Source organism: Globicephala melas, chromosome 11 (genome assembly GCF_963455315.2).
Source record: "Globicephala melas chromosome 11, mGloMel1.2, whole genome shotgun sequence".
Taxonomy (NCBI): Eukaryota; Metazoa; Chordata; class Mammalia; order Artiodactyla; family Delphinidae; genus Globicephala; species Globicephala melas.
The window spans coordinates 10,624,260-10,642,919 of NC_083324.2; the positions used below are offsets into that span (position 1 = coordinate 10,624,260).

Consider the following 18,660-nt stretch of genomic DNA (forward strand, 5'->3'; position numbering starts at 1 on the left):
AAAAAAAAAAAAAAAACAAAGTGAGCCTGTCATCTCAAGGAAGAAATTAACATGACTTGTTGCCAGGTATAGAGTTTGAACTTTAAAGTAAACATTAGAATATTGGAAAACTCCCAGTCAGCCTGACAACTTTCCAGTACTTACAGACTTTTCTGATGAGTTTAGTTTCGATATCAACAATTGTGAATTTCTGAAATTGTATAATGAAATGTGTCAGTATTTGGAAGATGCTGACAAAGACGTTCTCAACAAACACTAGTGAGGTCCCTCTTAGCCCTCTTCTCAGCTAGGCTTGACCTTGGCCCCCATCCTTGCTGGACCTGCGTGGCTCAGTTTGGCAAGGACGCTGATGAGTCAGTTTGTCAAGAATTCCCCCACCCTTGATATCTGATCACCCTCAATATCTGATCAAGCTCCTTCTCCCCCACCTTCGATGCATAAGTCCTTAACCTGCCTTCACCAAAAGTCCTGTTAGATTGGTTAAGCAAGACTCCCCCTACCTTTGCTGTCTTTTCTTACTAAGTTTTCCTCTACTGACCCGCCTCCCTCTGTTCATTGGCTATAAATCCCCAGCTGTCTTGGTTGTATTTGGACTTGAGCCTGATCTCTCTCCCCTATTGCTACAGTCTTGACACCTATTGCAATAGTCCTGATTAAAGTCTTCCTTTCCATTTTAACAAATGTCAGAATAATTTTTCCTTTAACAATACACATAACAGAATGAATCAGTATCTTCCAAATGACCAAAGCAGGATGTTAAAAAAAAAAAAAATCATGTATGGGTAAAAGAACCATTCAAAATAGAAGAGAAATCAAAGGATATTAATGAAACAGAGCCCAAAAAGTTTATTGATAGGATTTCAGATTCCACATTGTGGAACTAACTTTTTAAGAAACTACCTTTAAGAAACCACCATTTAAGAAACTAACCTTTAAGAAACTACCATTTGTTAAGTTCTGTTGTAATATCAAAGAGGATTATCCACAATTATGGAGTCTAAAAGCATTTTGTGAACAGAACACTTGGGAACAGCTTATTTCAGTGTGTCAGGGGTTCAACATTCTCTAATAGTGATGTAAGTAAGAGATGTTTGAAAGTAGCAAACCAACGAATCAGGTCATTGATATTACAATATGTTGAAGTTGGTGGCACTAAGCAAACATGTTCATGAGTGTTAGGTTCCTAGAAGCAAAGAAGAATACCAAGCTATCAAAAGGAGGAGTCAAGGGGGTAAAATGTGCCAAGAAAACTAAACCTGGCCTTGGGAATCTAATCACCAAATCAAATTGGATTCACTTGATCTTTTTATACTACCCCCAAGACATAAAAGTGTTATTGTTTTTAAAATGGAAGATAATGAAGTTAATCTGAATTTGAGTTAATACTGAAATGAATTTATGATGCCCAGTAAATATACTAATTACCAGAATTGTATTACAAGAGACCGCTTTCATTGTGTTAATAAATTGTAATATTAACATTTCTAGAACTTTTTAAGAAACTTCAAACAATAGCAAACTCATGTCTCTTTCTCTCACTGAACATAGAAATTTACCCTGTGCTTTTTCCAAAAATGATATACTATGTGAACTCTAACAGGTTTCCATGATTTCATTTGCACAGTAAGCCACCTAGAACCCTGAAGTTCTCCATCTCTGAGGAAAAAATAATCATCTCTCTGAATTCAGGTTTCAGAAAGACCTGAAGATTCCAAAGGATAAAAACATAATTCTGAAGCATAAAGAAGACATGGCCATAGATCTGTGTGGATGATTACAAGATTACTTTTGTTTGGGATCATTGTTTCCTGAACTATATCTTAGTGCAACCTCTTCATGAGCCTTACTTTCTTGGCTTCTGTAGTTCTGTAGTTGGATTCCACGGTACAAAGCTAGCTTCAAGAGTATACACAGAGTTGGTACAACTAAAGAGCATCACCTGAACTACTCTCTGTGTTGGTCTATCTTAGTATAAAAATTACAAAATTAGAGATTATTTCCAATATGTATTAGGACATTTCAGCATTTAACACTTGTCTATTGAAGTGTATATATCATTGTGAATTGTAAAAGCATCTTCAAATATTTGTCTATATTATGGATAGTCAGACCCCAAATAAATGGAACATGTAGTTGGTAGCTTACTGGGGCACACTGAAGGGGGATCTGAGAAAGTGAGTGATGTTTAGCATGTTTAAACATCTCTGTTTAACATGACGCTTTTTAACTTGCCACTGTTTAGCATGAGGCTCAGTTGTACTCACTTTGGCCTACTTTGGTCTGTGTTTAAAACAGAAGATTTATGGTTGGCTAGGTTGATGCAGTGCTGAAATTAGTCATCAGATACCCCTATACTTTATTTATAATAGCAAAACTGGTAACATCTGAAATGTCTGACATAGGGAAATAAGTAAACTGATAGGACTCTATGGTAGAATACTATGTAGCTGATAAAAATGTTGCTTGTAAAATATTTTAATACTGTTAGAATAAATTTATGTCATAACATTAAACGAAAGAGTAGGAAGAAAACTGCGCAGATGAAAATCTAAAATTTATAAAAACCTATACGATTAGTGTTTGGGGGTTTTTTTTGGATATATACCCAGGAGTGGAATTGCTGGGTCCTATTGTAGTTCTATTTTTAGTTTCTTGAGAAACCTCCGTATTGTTTTCCATAGTGGCTGCACCGATTTACATTTCCTCCGACAGTGTACAGAGTTCCCTTCTCTCTACATCCTCACCAACATTTGTTATTCGTGTTCTTTTTGATGATAATCATTCTGACTGGTGTGAGGTGATATCTCACTGTGGTTTTAATTTGCATTTCCCTGATGATTAGTGACTAGTGACGTTGAGTATCTTTTCATGTGCCTGTTGGCCACCTGCATTTCCTCTTTGGAAAAACATCTACTCAGTTCTGCCCATTTTTTAATTGGGTTGTTTGTTTTATTGATATTGAGATGTACAAATTGTTTATATATGTTGGACATTAACCCCTTATTGGTCATATCATTTGCAAATATCTTCCCCCCTTCAGTAGGTTTTTTCCTTTTGTCGATGGTTTACTTTGCTGTGCAAAAGCTTTTAAGCTTAATTAGGTCCCATTTGTTTCTTTTTGCTTTTGTTTCCTTTGCTGTAGGAGGCAGATCCAAAAAAATATATTGCTGTGATTTATGTCAAAGTGTGTCCTGCCTATGTTTTCCTCTAGGAGGTTTATAGTATCTGGTCTTACATTGAGGTCTTTAACAGAGAGTACAGAGTCAACTGATACACAAAGAAACATTAATATTGATATGTCATTGAGGATCCTTTGGTTATAAGCATTAGAAACCAGTTCTCTCAAAAATGCAAATGAATGTGTTAAAGAAAACTGGGTAGCTCATCAAACCTAAGAAAGGATAGAAATATAGCCATTATCAAGGAATGGGGTAAGAGAAATTATTGACAAGTCCTTCAAGGACTATCTTAAAATGGTTCTTTTCCAAACATTTTCTATTCTTAAAGATTCAGTTACTGGCAGGGAGACTATGAGTAAATTTGTGTGGGTCAAGCATCCACTTCTTAGCCAGAGAAGAAGAGGTAACATGCTTGACAGCTCTACATGGAACGAGGGAAGGAGTAGTGCATTAACAGAATTCTCATGTTGTCCACTACCATAAAGAAATTATTGAGGTTAAAACTGTATGTCCTGCATGTACATATATGACGATCCTAATAACAGTAGCTACCCTTAAAGCTGAACACTTACTATATGCTTAATACTAATCTGGTTTCTCTACTTTACATGGATGCTCTCAGTTGAACCTCTCAACATTGAAAGATGGGTTTTCATACCCAATTTACATAGCTGGAAACTGATGCTCAGAAAGGTTAAATTGCCTAATGTCATACAATGAGAATATGGTGGATATGGAATTTGATCTGTGGCTGACTAGCTACGAAGCCTATGAATTTGTCTGCCAGAATACATTGTAGATAAAAATATACTTTGATCATTACTGCTGTTTTAATTTCTCTCAGTGCCGCTAGTCTAAAACAAACGATGGACAACGTATTAGGGCCTAATGTCTGTTTCACTAAAGCAACACTTTTGTACTCCCTCATTCCCCAGCCACCTGCCAAATGGGTTTTTCTCTAAATATAGTTAGTTCTAAAATCTCCTTGTTGGATTATTTCTGTCTACTCTAGAATAGTTAGATTTTAGCTTTAAAACTGTGTATTGGGCTTCCCTGGTGGCGCAGTGGTTGAGAGTCAGCCTGCTGATGCAGGGGACACGGGTTCGTGCCCCCGTCCGGGAGAATCCCACATGCCGCAGAGCAGCTGGGCCCGTGAGCCATGGCCGCTGAGCCTGCGCGTCCGGAGCCTGTGCTCCGCAACGGGAGGGGCTGCAACAGTGAGAGGTCCGTGTACCGCAAAAACAAACAAACAAACAAAAAACTGTGTATCAAGCACATTTCAATTGTTTTATTGGGATAAAAGAATAGAGTTACATGCCGTACCACATCTCAATTAGTCATGAAGAATAACCACAGAATGCTAGTGATAAATGAGTGTTCCATTCCCCCTGAAAAGTTAATATCCTCAAGCCAATGGCATTGTCAGAGCTCTAAGTAGAATAAGAAGTAATGCACCCTTTTCACTCCAGTAGTCTGAGGCAGGTACCATGCCCTGGACATTTTATTCCTTATCTCCCAGATTGATCTCTAGGTCTTCAGTACCAGCTTTGTTTCATTGAGGTTAAGCTCCTGGAGATCTCAGAATTCCTCCAAGTTCAAACATTAAAACTCATTTCAGATATCTCTAATATTTATTACTGAAATCTGAAACAGTAACTTGCATAAGAATTATCTTGTGAGCTTCGTTATTTTTCTTATTGAGGTATAATTGCTATACAGCATTACATTAGTTTCAGGTATACAACATAATGATTTGTTATTTGTATATATTGCCCATGTTCAGCATGATAAGTCTAGTTAACATCTGTCGCCGTACACAGTTACCAAATTATTTTTTCTCGAAATGAGAACTGGTAAGATCTTCTCTGTTAGCAACTTTTGAATATGCAATACAGTGTTATTAACTATAGTCACCATGCCGTACATTACGTTCCCATGACTTATTTATTTGATAACTGGAAGTTTGTACATTTTGATCCCCTTTACCTGCTTTACTTCATCCACCATACACCCTCTGCCTTTGGCAACTACCAATCTGTTCTCTGTATCTATGAGCTTGTTGGGGGCTTTATTTGTTTTTTTAAATTCCACATTAAGTAAGAACATACAGTATTTGTCTCTCTCTGCCTGACTTACTTCACTTAGCATAATGCCCACCAGGTTGATCCATGCTGTGGCAAATGGCAAGATGTTTTTTCTTTTTTATGGTTAAATTATGTGTATGCATTAATAATAACTTATTAATAACAAGTAATAATAATTTAATATAATATATATACACATATATGTTTATATGTCTGTGTGTGGGTGTGTGTATATATATACACCCACACACTTAGGCTGTTTCCATATCTTGGCTCTTGTAAATAATGTAGCGATGAATGTGGTAGTACATAGATTTTTTGATTTACATTCTTATCAACAGGGCACAAAGGATTGCCTCTTCTCTACATCCTTGCCAACACTTGTTATCTCTTGTCTTTTTGATAATAGACATTTTAACAGATATAAAATAATTATCTCACTGTGGTTTTGATTTGCACTTCCCTAATGATTAGTGATATTGAGTATTTTTTCACAAACCTGTTGTCTATCTGTATGTCTTCTTTGGAAACAAATGTCTATTCAGATCCCCTGCCCATTTTTTAATCACATCGTTTGTTTCTTTGCTGTTGAGTTTTATGAGTTCTTTATATATTTTGCATATATATCAGAGATATGATTCGTAAATATTTTCTCCCATTCAGTAGGTTGCCTTTTCTTTTTGTTGATGGTTTTTCTTTCCTATGCAGAAGTTCTTTAGTATGATGTGTTCCCACTTGTTTATTTTTGCTTTTGTTACCTTTGTCTTTGGTGTCAAATCCAAAATATAGTCTCTAAGAGCACTGTCAAGGGGCTTACTGCCTGTTTTTTCTTCTAGGAGTTTTATGGTTTCAGGTCTTATATTTGTCCCAGATGCATTTTGAGTTCATTTTTGTGTATGGTATAAGATAGTAGTCCAGCTGCTTTCTTTTGCATGTGGCTATCCAGTTTTCTTAACTCCATTGATTGAAGAGACTGACCTTTCCCTATTGTATGTCCTTGGCTCCTTTGTAATTAATTAATTGACCATATACTTACGAGTTTATTTCTGGGTTCTCTATTCTGTTACATTGATCTATGTTTTTGTTTTTATGCTAATATCATACTTTTAAAATTATTATAGCTTTGTAATATAGTTTGAAATCAGGGCATGTAACACCTCCAGCTTTGTTGTTTTTTCTCAAGACTGCTTTGGCTATTCAGATATTTTGTGGCTTTATACAAATTTTAGGATTCTTTGCTCTCTTTATGTGAAAAATGCCATAAGGATTTTGATAGGGATTGCGTTGAATCTGTAGATTGCTTTGGGTAGTATGGACGTTTTAACAATATTAATTTTTTCAACCCGTGAGTATGGAATATCTTCCATTTATTTGTTTCTTCTTCAGTTTGTTTCATCAGTATCTTGTAGTTTACAGTGTATAGATGTTTCACCTTCCTGGTTAAATTTATTCCTAGGTACTTTACTCTTTTCAAGGCAATTATTAATGGGTTTGTTTTCTTAAAATCTCTTTCTGCTAGTTTGGTATTAATTTATAGAAACACAACAGATTTTAGTATAACGATTTTGTATCCTGCCACTTAATTGAATTTGTTTACTAGTACTAACGGTTTTTTGGTGGAGTCTTTAGTATTTTCTACATATGTCAACTACAAATTGTGACAGTTTTACTTCTTCTTTTCTTATTTGGATGCCTTTTATCTCTTTTCTTTTTCTTTTTTTCTTTTTTTCCTGCCTAATTGCTCTGGCTAAGACTTCCAATACTATGTTGAATAGGAGTGGTGAGAGTGGGCATCCTTGTCTTGCTCCTGATCTTAGAGAGAAAGCTTTTCACCACTAAGTATGATGTTAGCTGTGGGCCTGTCATAAATGGGCTTTATTATGGTGAAGTATGTTTGTTCTATACCCACACTGTTGAGATTTTTATCGTAGATGGATTGAAATATTCTCAAATATTTTTTCTGAATCTATTGCAATGATTGTATGATTTTTATTCATTTTCTTCGTGTGGTGTATCACACTGATTGATTTGCAGGTGTTGAACCATTCTTGCATCCCTGGGGTAAATCCCACGTGATCATGGTATATGAGCCTTTTACTGTATTGTTGAATTTGGTTTACTAATATTTTGTTGAGGATTTTTGCATCTGTGTTCATCAGGAATACTGGCCAGTAATTTTCTTTCTTGTGTCATTCTTCGCTGGTTTTGGTATCAAAGTAATGCTAGCCTTATGAGATGAGTTTGGAATTGTTGCCTCTTGTTCTATTATTGGAAAAGTTTGGGAAGGATTGGTATTAATTCTTTCTTAAATGTTTGGTAGAATTCACCAGTGAAGCTGTCTGGTCATGAACTGTTTTGTTGAGAGGGATTTTTTAAATTACCAATTCAATCTCTATACTAATAATTGGTCTATTCAACTTTTACATTTCTTCATGATTCAGTCTCAGTGTAGACTGCATGTTTCTAGGAATGTATTCATTTCTTCTAAATTTTCCAATTTATTGGTGCATTATTGTTTATATTAGTCCCCTGTGATCCTTGGTATTTCTGTGGTTTCAGGTGTAACATCTCCTCTTTTGTTTCTGATTTTATTTGAGTCCTCTCTCTTTTCCTTGGTGAGGCTAGCTAAAGGTTTGACAATTGGTTTATCTTTTCAGAGATATAGCTCTTAGTTTTATTGATCTTATATATCATCTTTTTAGTGTCTAATTCATTTACTTTTGCTCTGATCATTGTTTTCTCCTTTTTTCTGCTAACTCAGGGCTTTATGTGTTCTTATTCTAGTTCCTTGAGAGTAAAGTTAGGGCATTTGAGATTTTTCATCTCTTGATGTAGGTATTTATCACTATGAACTTCCCTCTTAGACTGCTTTTTCTGCATTCCATAAATTTTGGTATTTTCTATTTCCATTTTCGTGTGCCTCAGTATTTTTTTACTTCTTCATTGACCCATTAGTACTTCCATATATTTGTGAATTTTCCAGTTTTATGTTTATAATTAACTTCTAGTTTTAAACTACTGTGATTAGAAGAGATGCTTGATATGATCTGTGTCTTCTCAAATTACTAAAATTTATTTTGTAGCCTAACATATGGTCTATCCTGGAGAATGTTCACTGTGCACTTGAGAAGAATGTATATTCTGTTGCTTTTGGATGGAATGTTCTATATGTATCTGTTAAGTTAGTCTGGTCTGACATGTTGTTTAAGGCCATTGTCTCCTTATTGATTTTCTGGATGATCTATCCATTGATGTAAGCAGGGTATTAAAGACCCCTATCATTATTTTATTGCTGTCTATTTCTCCCTTTAGGTCTGTTAATACTTGCTTTATATATTTAGGTGCTCCTATGTTGGGTGCATAAATATTTACAAATTTTATGTCCTCTTGTGGGACTGATCCCTTTTCATCATGTAATATCCTTTCTTGTCCCTTATTAGTCATTGTTTTAAAGTCATTTTGTCTAGTATAATTATTGCTACCCCAGCTTTCTTTGGTTTCCATTTTCAGGGAGTATCTTCTTCTAGCCCTTCACTTCCAGTCTGTATGTGTCCTTACATCTGAAGTATCCTGTAGGCAGCATATCAATGGATCTTTTTTTTACTCCATTCAGCCACTCTGTCTTTTGATTGAATCATTTAGACTATAAACATTTAAAGTAGTTATTGATAGGTATATACTTATTGCTATTTTATTCATTATTTATTTTATTTTTTGGGGGGCTATTTAGTAGTTCTCTGTTCCTTCTTCTTTTATTCTATTCATTTGTGCTTTAATAAATTTGTTTAGTGATATGTGTATATTCCTTTCTCTTTATTTTTTGTATATCTACTATAGTTTTTTGCATAGTCGTTACCGTGAAGCTTACATATAACTTATAACAGTCTACTTTAAATTCATAACAACATAAATTTGAACACATTTTAAAGCTTTACATTTTTACTTCCCCCCATGTTTTATATTTTTGATGTCACATCTCTGATCTTTTTATCTTGTATATCCCTTAACTAATTATTATCTTTAGATTTATTTTTAATACTTTTGTCTTTTAAACTCCATATTAGCTTTAGAAGTGATTAACCCACTACCTTTACTATGTATTTACCTTTACCAGTGAAATTTATACTTTTATATGTTTTTTGTTAGTAATTAGTGGTCTTTTAGTTTAAAGAAGTCCCTTTAATATTTTTTTGTGAGAGTAATTTAGTGGTGATAAACTCCTTCAGCTTTAGCTTGTCTGAAAAACTCTTTGTCTCTCTTTAAACTCTGAATGATTACTTTGCCAGATAGTGTATTCTTCATTGGAAATTTTTTTGTTCTTTCAGCACTTTAAATATATTGTGCCACTCCCTTCTGGCTTGCAAAGTTTCTGCTGGAAAGTCTTCTCATAATCTTATAAGGGTTCCCTTGTACATAACAAGTTATTTTTCTCTTGCTGCATGTAAGATTCTTTCCTTATCTTTAACTTTTGACATTTTAATTATAATGTGTCTTGGTGTGGACATCTTTGGGTTCATCCTACTTGGAATTTTCTGAGTTTCCTTGATCTGGATGTCTGTTTCCTCACACAATTTAGGGAGGTTTTCAGGCATTATTTATTTAAATAAGTTTTCTGCTCCTTTCACTCTCTCTTCTCCTTCTGGGACCCCTGTAACGCAAATATTGGTCTGCTTGATTTGGGCACCTGTATTTTAAGCTATCATCACTTTTTCTCCTTCCTTTTTCTTTTTGCTGCTCTAACTGGGTGAGTTCACTGATTCCATCTTCTACTTCAGCTAGTGTGCTGTTGAACCACTCTAGTACATTTTTCAGTTCAGTAATATTATTCTTCAGCTCATGACTTCTAGTTGGTGCTTTCCCATATTTTCTGCTTCTTTGTGGAAGTTATCACTATGTTCATCCATTCTTTTCCTGAGTTCTTTGATCATCTGTATGACCATTACTTTTAACTCTAGGTATGCCCCCCCCACTGAGATTTTATCTTGTTCTTTCACTTGAAACATATTTCTCCATTTATTCACTTTGCTAGACTCACTTTGTTGATTTCTATGCATGAAATAAAACCACCAGCTCTCTCAGTCTTGAGGGAGTAGCCTTGTGTAGGAGATGAACCATCTTGTTCCACCCTGCCATAGCTCTTGATTGTCTCTCAAACCTTTATGATTGTCCAAGCAGCCTATTTTATTTTTAATAGCTCCTTGTATTTGAGGGTGTGCCAAGACCTGTCAGTGTCCCAAAGAGGGGGGGATCTCAGGGAAGAACTCATCACTCCCACCACAGTGCTCATCACAACACCAAAATCTGCACAGATTTTCTTCACGGGCCCTCTATTGCTTCACTGTATTTATTTGTTGTAGTATCTATTTCAGAACATGGCTTTTATTTGCAGGAAGTATAAAAACCTGCTTTTATTATCAAATAATAGGTAGAGACAGTTCCCTATCCCAGGTCTTCTCCTATCACTAAATCTCATCCTATCCTGAAGTCCTAGTCGAAACTCTGGTCTTTGCGATTATTTGTAATTTTCTTAATTGTTACGTTATGTTAAAACGAGGTACGTTCTGCTGGGTCCTCCCACTAGACTAGGCAGAGCTGTGTCTCATGCATTTTTTATCCCCAGTGCCTTGCACACCAAAGGAACTTTGTGAGAGGAAGAGAGGGCTAGGGGAGAAGGTGAGACTGCTCTTCTCTTGGCCTTGATCAAGGCCCCTGACACCCCAGTGGGACTGATGGGAAGAAAGAGTCTGTCAATCCCTGGTGAAACACCAGCCTTACAGTTACATAGAACTTAAATGGTCAAATAAGCACAGGCTCCTGCAAAATGCATCCAAGGTTACAGGATGTTATAGTCACATGTCATGCCTGCTGTGTGTTAAGACCACAAAAGCTTTCCTGTGGAGACAATGACATTATCAAGTGTTAAACCAAAGTAGAACTTATCAACTTCGACCTTGATCCTGCACATGCTCTTGGGGAAAAGAAGCCTTTGTGAAACATTCCTTTTCTGATTTGAAAAGGATTCCGTTGCTGTGGATCAATTCTCAGGGTGTAGAGCAGAGAAAATGCAAAGGGATGGAATCAACTGCATGTAAGATGCCAGCAGATTGTATTGCAAACACAAGCCGCTGCCTGGGAACGCCCAGTCCCAGGCCTTTTTTATACCAGTGCCACCATTCCTCTTGGCAATTGCCAAGTTCCCCAGAGAACTGTTTATATATCTTGAATGATTTTGGAAGTCTTGCCTTGGGGCGATGATGCAGTAGATAGAGGTGACAGGAATCCTGGGGGACCCTCACGTCTACAGCTGTTATCACTAGACTATAGTGCCATCCTGGCAAGTACCACCTTAAAAAAAGGCTGTTTTTGTTCACCGCCACATTCCCAGAACCTAGCCCCCCACCAAAAAATCACTCAGTGCATTTTGATTGAAAGATAAAATGAACGGATGAATGATCAGCCAGCAAAAGCTTCATAAAATCATTTTCTGTACATTCCTGGGTTAGTAGAAAATCCTTGCTGAGTGAAGAAAAGGGACACAAAATCAATACCCAATAGGTAAAGAAATTTGGCTAATGTTTCGAAAATGTTTGGTTTGTGAGTGGGTGTGATTAGAGAAGGAATGAGTAGCGAATAGCAGTAGCGGGCGGCACAAGGAGGGCTGCCAGAATCTAAGATGAATGAACTTCAAACCAGAGAAATCCAAGCACATAATCTTTTACTGCTAGACAGTTTTAAACGTAATTGATGAACTGCCAGAAGAAACACACACAGGATTATGGCTGTTGCTTCAGCTGCAGTTGAGCCAAATTGATATTTAGCCTTGTGCGTAAATAGGCATTTTGTTGCACATAACTGGACACAGTCTTTTGCAGTAGACAGGCAAGGTCTCGGTGAAGGCATCAAATATCCATGTCCCACCCTTGGAAGGATACATTAGCAGCTGTGCTGGCAGGAAAGATGAAGCCAGGAGTCAGCATTAACTCTTTCGGGTAGAGAGAGTATGCTCGTGTGATGTATAATGAGAAATATATATTTAGTCCTCATTTCTGGCACAGAGCTCCTAAAAGCTGTAGAATGTCCTAAATGATGAGAGTCGTACATGTCTTTTGTTATGCTAATGAGGCGACTTCTGGAAAGCGCCTAAGGATGGGGGCTGGTCGCCAGAGGAGCCAACCCCATGATTAGAGGGTTGTCATTTTTAAGCCCATCCCTTGATTTCTAAGGACAGAGGCTGGAGATTGAATCAATCACCAGTTGACAATGATTTAATCAATCAGGTTTATGTAATGTAACCTCCTCAAAAAAAAACTCATAAGAGCGAGACTGGGGAGCTTCCAGGTTGGTGAACCAGAACCCTTCCACATGCCACTGTGCCAGGCTCCGAGCTCCTTGAGGACAGAAGGTCCTTTGTTGGAAACGTCTCCCTATTTCTCTCTTCATCTGGCTATTGACGTGAATCCTTTAACATCCTTTGTAATAAACTGGTAGTCTAGTGAGTAAACTGGTTCCCTGAGTTCTGTGAGCTGCTCTAGCAAATTAACTGACCCCAAGGAGGGGGTGGTCGGAACCTCTGATTCATAGCCAGTCATTCAGAAGCACAGGTGACAACTTGGACTTGTGATTGGCATCTGAAGTGGAGGTAATGTTGTGGGACTGAGGCCTTAATCTTTGGAATCTGATGCTGTCTCCAGGTGGACACTTGTAGGATGTTCAACTGATGTTCGAGAATAGCTTGGTGGTGTGGGAAAACCCTCTGCATCAGAATTGGGTGCAGAATCTTAAAGAACATTAACTGAGGTCAGACACTCCTGTTGGAGAAGGTGGTGTTGGCATGAATTAATAAATGCATGTCCCCACCTGCTTCAGAGCTTCACTCTATTTAAAATACCAGAGTTCCTTAGGCCTCTTCAGACGTCCCACCCAGTAAATCTGAGATCACACAGTTCCTAGATGGTCCGTCCCTTACAGTTCAAAAAGTTCAGAGTAAAGCACAATTAGAGTCAAAGGGTAAAATCCAAGTCCCTTCACTGATAGTAAGAAATAGATTGTTATCAGCAAACCAAAACACAAAAAAACTTCCTTCTCCCTTAAACTCCACCCTGGTTGTGTTTGCACGGTGCTTATGTGAGACGTTTGCTAACATCAGGCTTTGACAAGCTGCCTCCCGAAAGCAAGCCCGGCATTAACGAGCGGCTGCAACCTAGGTGACAAAAATCCAGAACTGCAGTCGGCCCATCCTCCCCTCATTAACTTCCCTTTGGCTTTTCTTGCCACACGCAGCCCACCTTGCCTTGCCACAAACTCCTCCAGTCCCCCTGTTCCCAGACCCTGCCCAGTCAGCCCACCCCTCAGGTCTGCCCTGGTCTGCCGAGTCCAGCCCTGTTCACTGCACTCACCAGCCAGCCACCTCACTCACGACTGCCCTGGCCTCCACCGCTCTCTGCTCCCCAAACCCCAACAGCTGTCTCTTGCTCTGCCCTCAGATTCCAGCATAATTATCCTTGCCACTTGCCATCACTCACTTAGCAACATTTGCATCCTCTCTGGCTTTGCAGCCATCTGAACACTCCTCCCTCCTGCCTGGAATAAATGCCACCCCAATGCCAATTCTAATCTACTTTTCTGAGGACCACTGTAGTTAGAGTTTAGCTAGTTAAAACTCTGCATCAGGGCATAATCATTTTTAAAGACTTAGGCCAGAGTAGCAAAGCTGTCAACATATAATGAATGTCTGAAATGCACGGGACATGACTTATATGACCGACCAAAACAAAAGAAGGATGGAGATGACACTTCATTTCCCTGAGTTCATCATCATGGCAATTAAGGAGATCATTAACATAAAGAGCTTAATTTAGCATGAAGCCTGAACATAGAAAGTATTCAATATTAGCTACTGTTATTATTGGTTTTTAATTATTTCAACACCATTGGAATAGTAAGTTGAGAAAATGCCCACTATAAAGACTGGGCTGGACGAAGGAAAATAGAGGAAAACCGACCTGGAAATGAAACATAGTAAAAGCTTAAAAAGAAAAGTCTTAACAAGACTATTTTAAGTGCTAGTGAAGGTGTGGGACTGGCTAGGGAGAAAGGAGTTTTGACTAAGAAATCTTCTGCAGTGTTGGTTGGGGTATTAGTTTGATAGGGCTGCGGTAACAAAGTTCCATGAACTGAGTGGATTAAACTGCTATAGTTTATTGTCTCACAGTTCTGGAGGCCACAAGTACAAAAGCAAGGTGTCAGTAGGGCTGGTTCCTTCTGAGGCTGGGAGGAAAGATCTGTTCCAGGCCTCTCTCCTCATCTCCTTGTAGATGCCGTGTTCTTGCGTCTCTTCACCTTGTCTCTCCTCCATGCGTGTCTGTGTCCAGATTTCCCCTTTTAATAAGGTTCCAGTCATACAGGCATGAAGACCTATCCTACTCCAGTATGACCTCATCTTAACATAAAACATCAGCAATGACACTGTTTCTCAATAAGGACTCGTCCCAAGATACTGGGGGTTAGAGTTTCAACGTGTGAATTTGAGGGCGACAGAATTCAACCCATAACAGAGATATAACAAGATGCTTAAAAATAGACACAGCCGCAGATAGTAATTCCAAGTGCAAGGTACACAAAATACGTGGGTAATAGTTAGCAATTATATTTCTTACCTGAGAAATATGGAAATATTCTCAATAGCCAGTAATGGCTATATGATTATCATTCTCAGTACACCTTCTAGTGAAATCTTACACAACCCTTAAAAAGAATGTGTTGGGCTTCCCTGGCGGAGCAGTGGTTGAGAGTCCGCCTGCCGATGCAGGGGACACGGGTTTGTGCCCCAGTCCGGGAAGATCCCACATGCCGCGGAGCAGCTGGGCCCGTGAGCCATGGCCGCTGAGCCTGCGCGTCCAGAGCCTGGCTCCCCAACGGGAGAGGCCGCAACAGTGAGAGGCCCGTGTACCGCAAAAAAAAAAAAGAAAAAGAAAAAAAGAATGTGTTTATTTAAGACATTTACAGTGTATTGTTAAAGAATCAGATATATTTATTGGATTAGGTGAAATAATTGTAACAATTTCTACATAAAATGAACCAATAAATTAACTCTATTATATCTAGGAAATGCAATTAGGAGAATTACAAGAATTAAATAATACCTGTTTTTATATTTTCCAAGTATTCTACAATTATGTGTTACGTTAAATTGTTTTTATAAAATGATATTTTAAAGTATATTTTTAAAAACACAGTGCATCGAACAGTTTTCTAGTTTCAATCTCACCTGGATTTCTGCTTACCAAAACATCTGTGTACCTTACAAAATTCTATAAAACAGATTCTTATTTTCATCAACATCAATTTATTTTGCTCAATTTTTAGACTCAAAGAAATGACAGAGGTACTTGTTTTTCCTTGTTTCACTACGTATGAGTCACATTGCTGTGTAATTATAATGTTACCACCTTATCTGATACAAAAAGAATTAGCTGTTATTGACCCATTTATTCAAATAACATTTTTTGTCTCATGCTTTCTCAGTGCCAGGCCCAGTGCTAGACACTTCGGGGTGCAGAAATAAAAGAGCCACATTGTCAAGTCAAAAGAGCATAAAAAGTGATGGAAAAAGTGTCTTTAATGAAAACTTAAATGTGCATTCCTTTTGGTGAGGGCTTGTGCACGTAGATTTTGGTTCACCCTAGCCTGGCCAGCTGTATTTCTTTTATTGATGGAAGCTGTCTATAATGTGTTTAGGTTTCCATTTATGATATACTAGAAGTGTAATAAGGCCTAGCTGTAAATTATTGGCATTTTCACTCTGTTTCAGTTTGACAACTTGAGTGGAATAAATAGTTAGAGGTCCATTGCTTTTCTGTGTATGGAGGTAATAATTTCACACAGACTGAAGGTAGTGGTGATACTGAGAAAAATTATCTTTTTTTGTGACTGTTCTATTGGGATAGATGGGTGGTGTTCAAGCCGTAATAGAACTCATGTAATTTATCTCTACTGTCTGCGCAGATGAAGATGATATCATCAGTAGATGAACTATGGGTCAACACAAGACTTGTTTTCCCGCAGAACACTTAAGATTGCTGTATTTCAAAAGCCCAGGATAGGGATAGCTCCTGCGTGTACGAACATTTTCCTGGTGATTAATGCCACACCATTCAGGAAAATAGATTCAATTTGCCTCTAAAAAATGAACCGAAAACTTTTAGCAACCTATGAATTTCTTTTGTCAAATACCTCATTTGGCTCTCCCTGGAAAGGAGAGAAAACATGACTGCGGTAGGTGATTTTATCATGGCCCATTGCCTTTGGTTTTCAAACTGTATGAAGATTTTCCTTTTCTTTCAAAAAAGAACTTGAGTAGGGTCAGAACTGATCATCATAAGTACATGCCATGTCACTCTGAATAACTGGGTCCCAGGGCTTTGCCAACACAGCCACCCAAGGCGCACATGAGCAGCGCATACTTGGTTGGCAGTCTAGACAGCAGTTCTCAACTGGGGGTGATTTTGCCCCCCAGGGGCCATTTGGCAATGTCTGGAGACATTTTAGGTGTCATCCTGGGGGCTGCTACTGACATCGAGTGGGTAGAAACCAAGAATGTTGCTAAACATCCTGCCGTGCATAAGAGAGCCCTCTACAAGAAAGAGTTATCCTGTCCGTAATGTCAGTAGTGCTGAGCTTAGGAAACCCTGATGTGGTATTTCATTTACACCATGCCCGTGTTTCTTTTCTCCTTCTAAATAGTCGAATGTCACATTAACTAATTGAACAGCCAGACAGTTGGATGAGCACTCAGCATGTTACCTGAAGAGGTAAACGTCTTGGATCGCACTCGTAGGAGTTGAAAAGGTAAGTTCTATTTGAACAATTCTTAATAGTTGTGTAATGACTCAGCACAGGGAGCCACTGTGGGCCACATTCAATTTTGAATGAATACGTGTTAAAAGGTCAAGGTAAAAAAAAATTAATGACGTTTTAAACATGAAATAGGGAGAAGTCAAGGTTCATGATGCCTCTCAAAGTCCCTTGCAGGATGCTTTCTTGGTGATAGAGATGGTGTTTAGATAAGACACCTGTAACCACGCATGGCCCCGACCACTGCCGTGGGAATGTCAGCTTGAGTACGTCAATAGTCACATGGGTTGAGAGCTGCCAGTCTATAACATACAGGGAAACATCTGGAAAACTCTTTATTCTGCTGTTTTTATTCAGATGCCTGTGATGGATGCCCTTAGAAACTCCTTCCTTTAACAATTTATGTTGCCAAAACAATTAGGGCTCCCAACACCAGGAGGCTTTAGAGGTGTTTTTGATTATTAATCTTTCTTAGAGGTTTTCTGCTTATGCCAGATGAGATAATATGGTAAATGGATCTGAAACAAATTAGTCCAGAACACATTTGCATTAACGCTTTCTATTTCCTAGAAATGTTCCCCTGGTTAATTGTTAGATAGCCCATCGTAAGCAAGTTATCAATTAATTGCTGGAAAATGTAGTGTTTGTATTACTTTGGTCTTTAATTGGCTACAACTTTTCTTTCTCATTAAATGCTAATTGAATTGTTTAAGTAAACAAGGCCATTAGAACAGTAGTCAATTCTTTGGAAAAGCTGTTTAATGAAACACAGATTTCACTTATAGTTATGAATCAATTTTTCTATAATAAATAGACCTCAGAGTTGGATTTCTTTTTAATTATGGAAGTTGAATAGTCTGTTTCCAAGGAGCTAATGTACCTAAACCTCTTAACTTTCCTGAGGATGGTAAATTTCTCATTGTACTAGTGTGTATATCTTTATATAATGTGTAATGTCATTTATTTAGAAAATGAGTGAACTTTAAAAATAGTTTGTCTTTAAGCTCTAACTTTAAAAGTGAACTGTTTGATAGAAACTTTAAAAGTATGCCAGTCCCTACTTTTGAAAGTAGAGAATCCCAAGTAAAATTTAATATTCTTTATTACTTTTACCCATCATAATGAGAAGTTCTTTCTTTTGGAGTATCCTTTGGATGTTTCTCCAAGTCACAATGATTTAGAAGGGACAGGATTATTTTCTGAAGCCATATGTCTATTTTAAAAATACTTTTACTTAAATTCTTTGTGCCTAACATGACCCCTTATTACTGAGTAGTACTTCCTCCATCATGGATTCTTAATGTTAAAAAACCAAAACTGAGTAAGTTTTTAAATCTTACTGGCTTTAATGATTCATGATCAAACAGCATCCAGTCTAACAGATGAAAAGGAGCTCTGAGGAGCTGTGCTAAATGAAAAATTTTTACAGGCAGGGGAAACAGGAAGGAGGCAGTTATACTAGGCAGAATATCAGGTTGGTTATTGCAAGGTTACCGTCCTTTAGGAGATGGCAGGGGGTCTATCCAGCAGATTACCTACTAGTG

At 37.7% G+C, this 18,660-nt stretch overlaps 1 long non-coding RNA gene across 1 annotated transcript in view; it reads left to right on the plus strand.

Moving 5' to 3' along the window:
* Positions 1-18,660, plus strand: part of LOC132598161 (uncharacterized) — a 62,187-nt gene that overhangs the window by 32,654 nt on the left and 10,873 nt on the right. The window contains exon 2 of the long non-coding RNA XR_009565933.1: positions 17,006-17,110. This is a non-coding gene — a long non-coding RNA (uncharacterized lncRNA). The remainder of the gene's footprint in view (positions 1-17,005; positions 17,111-18,660) is intronic.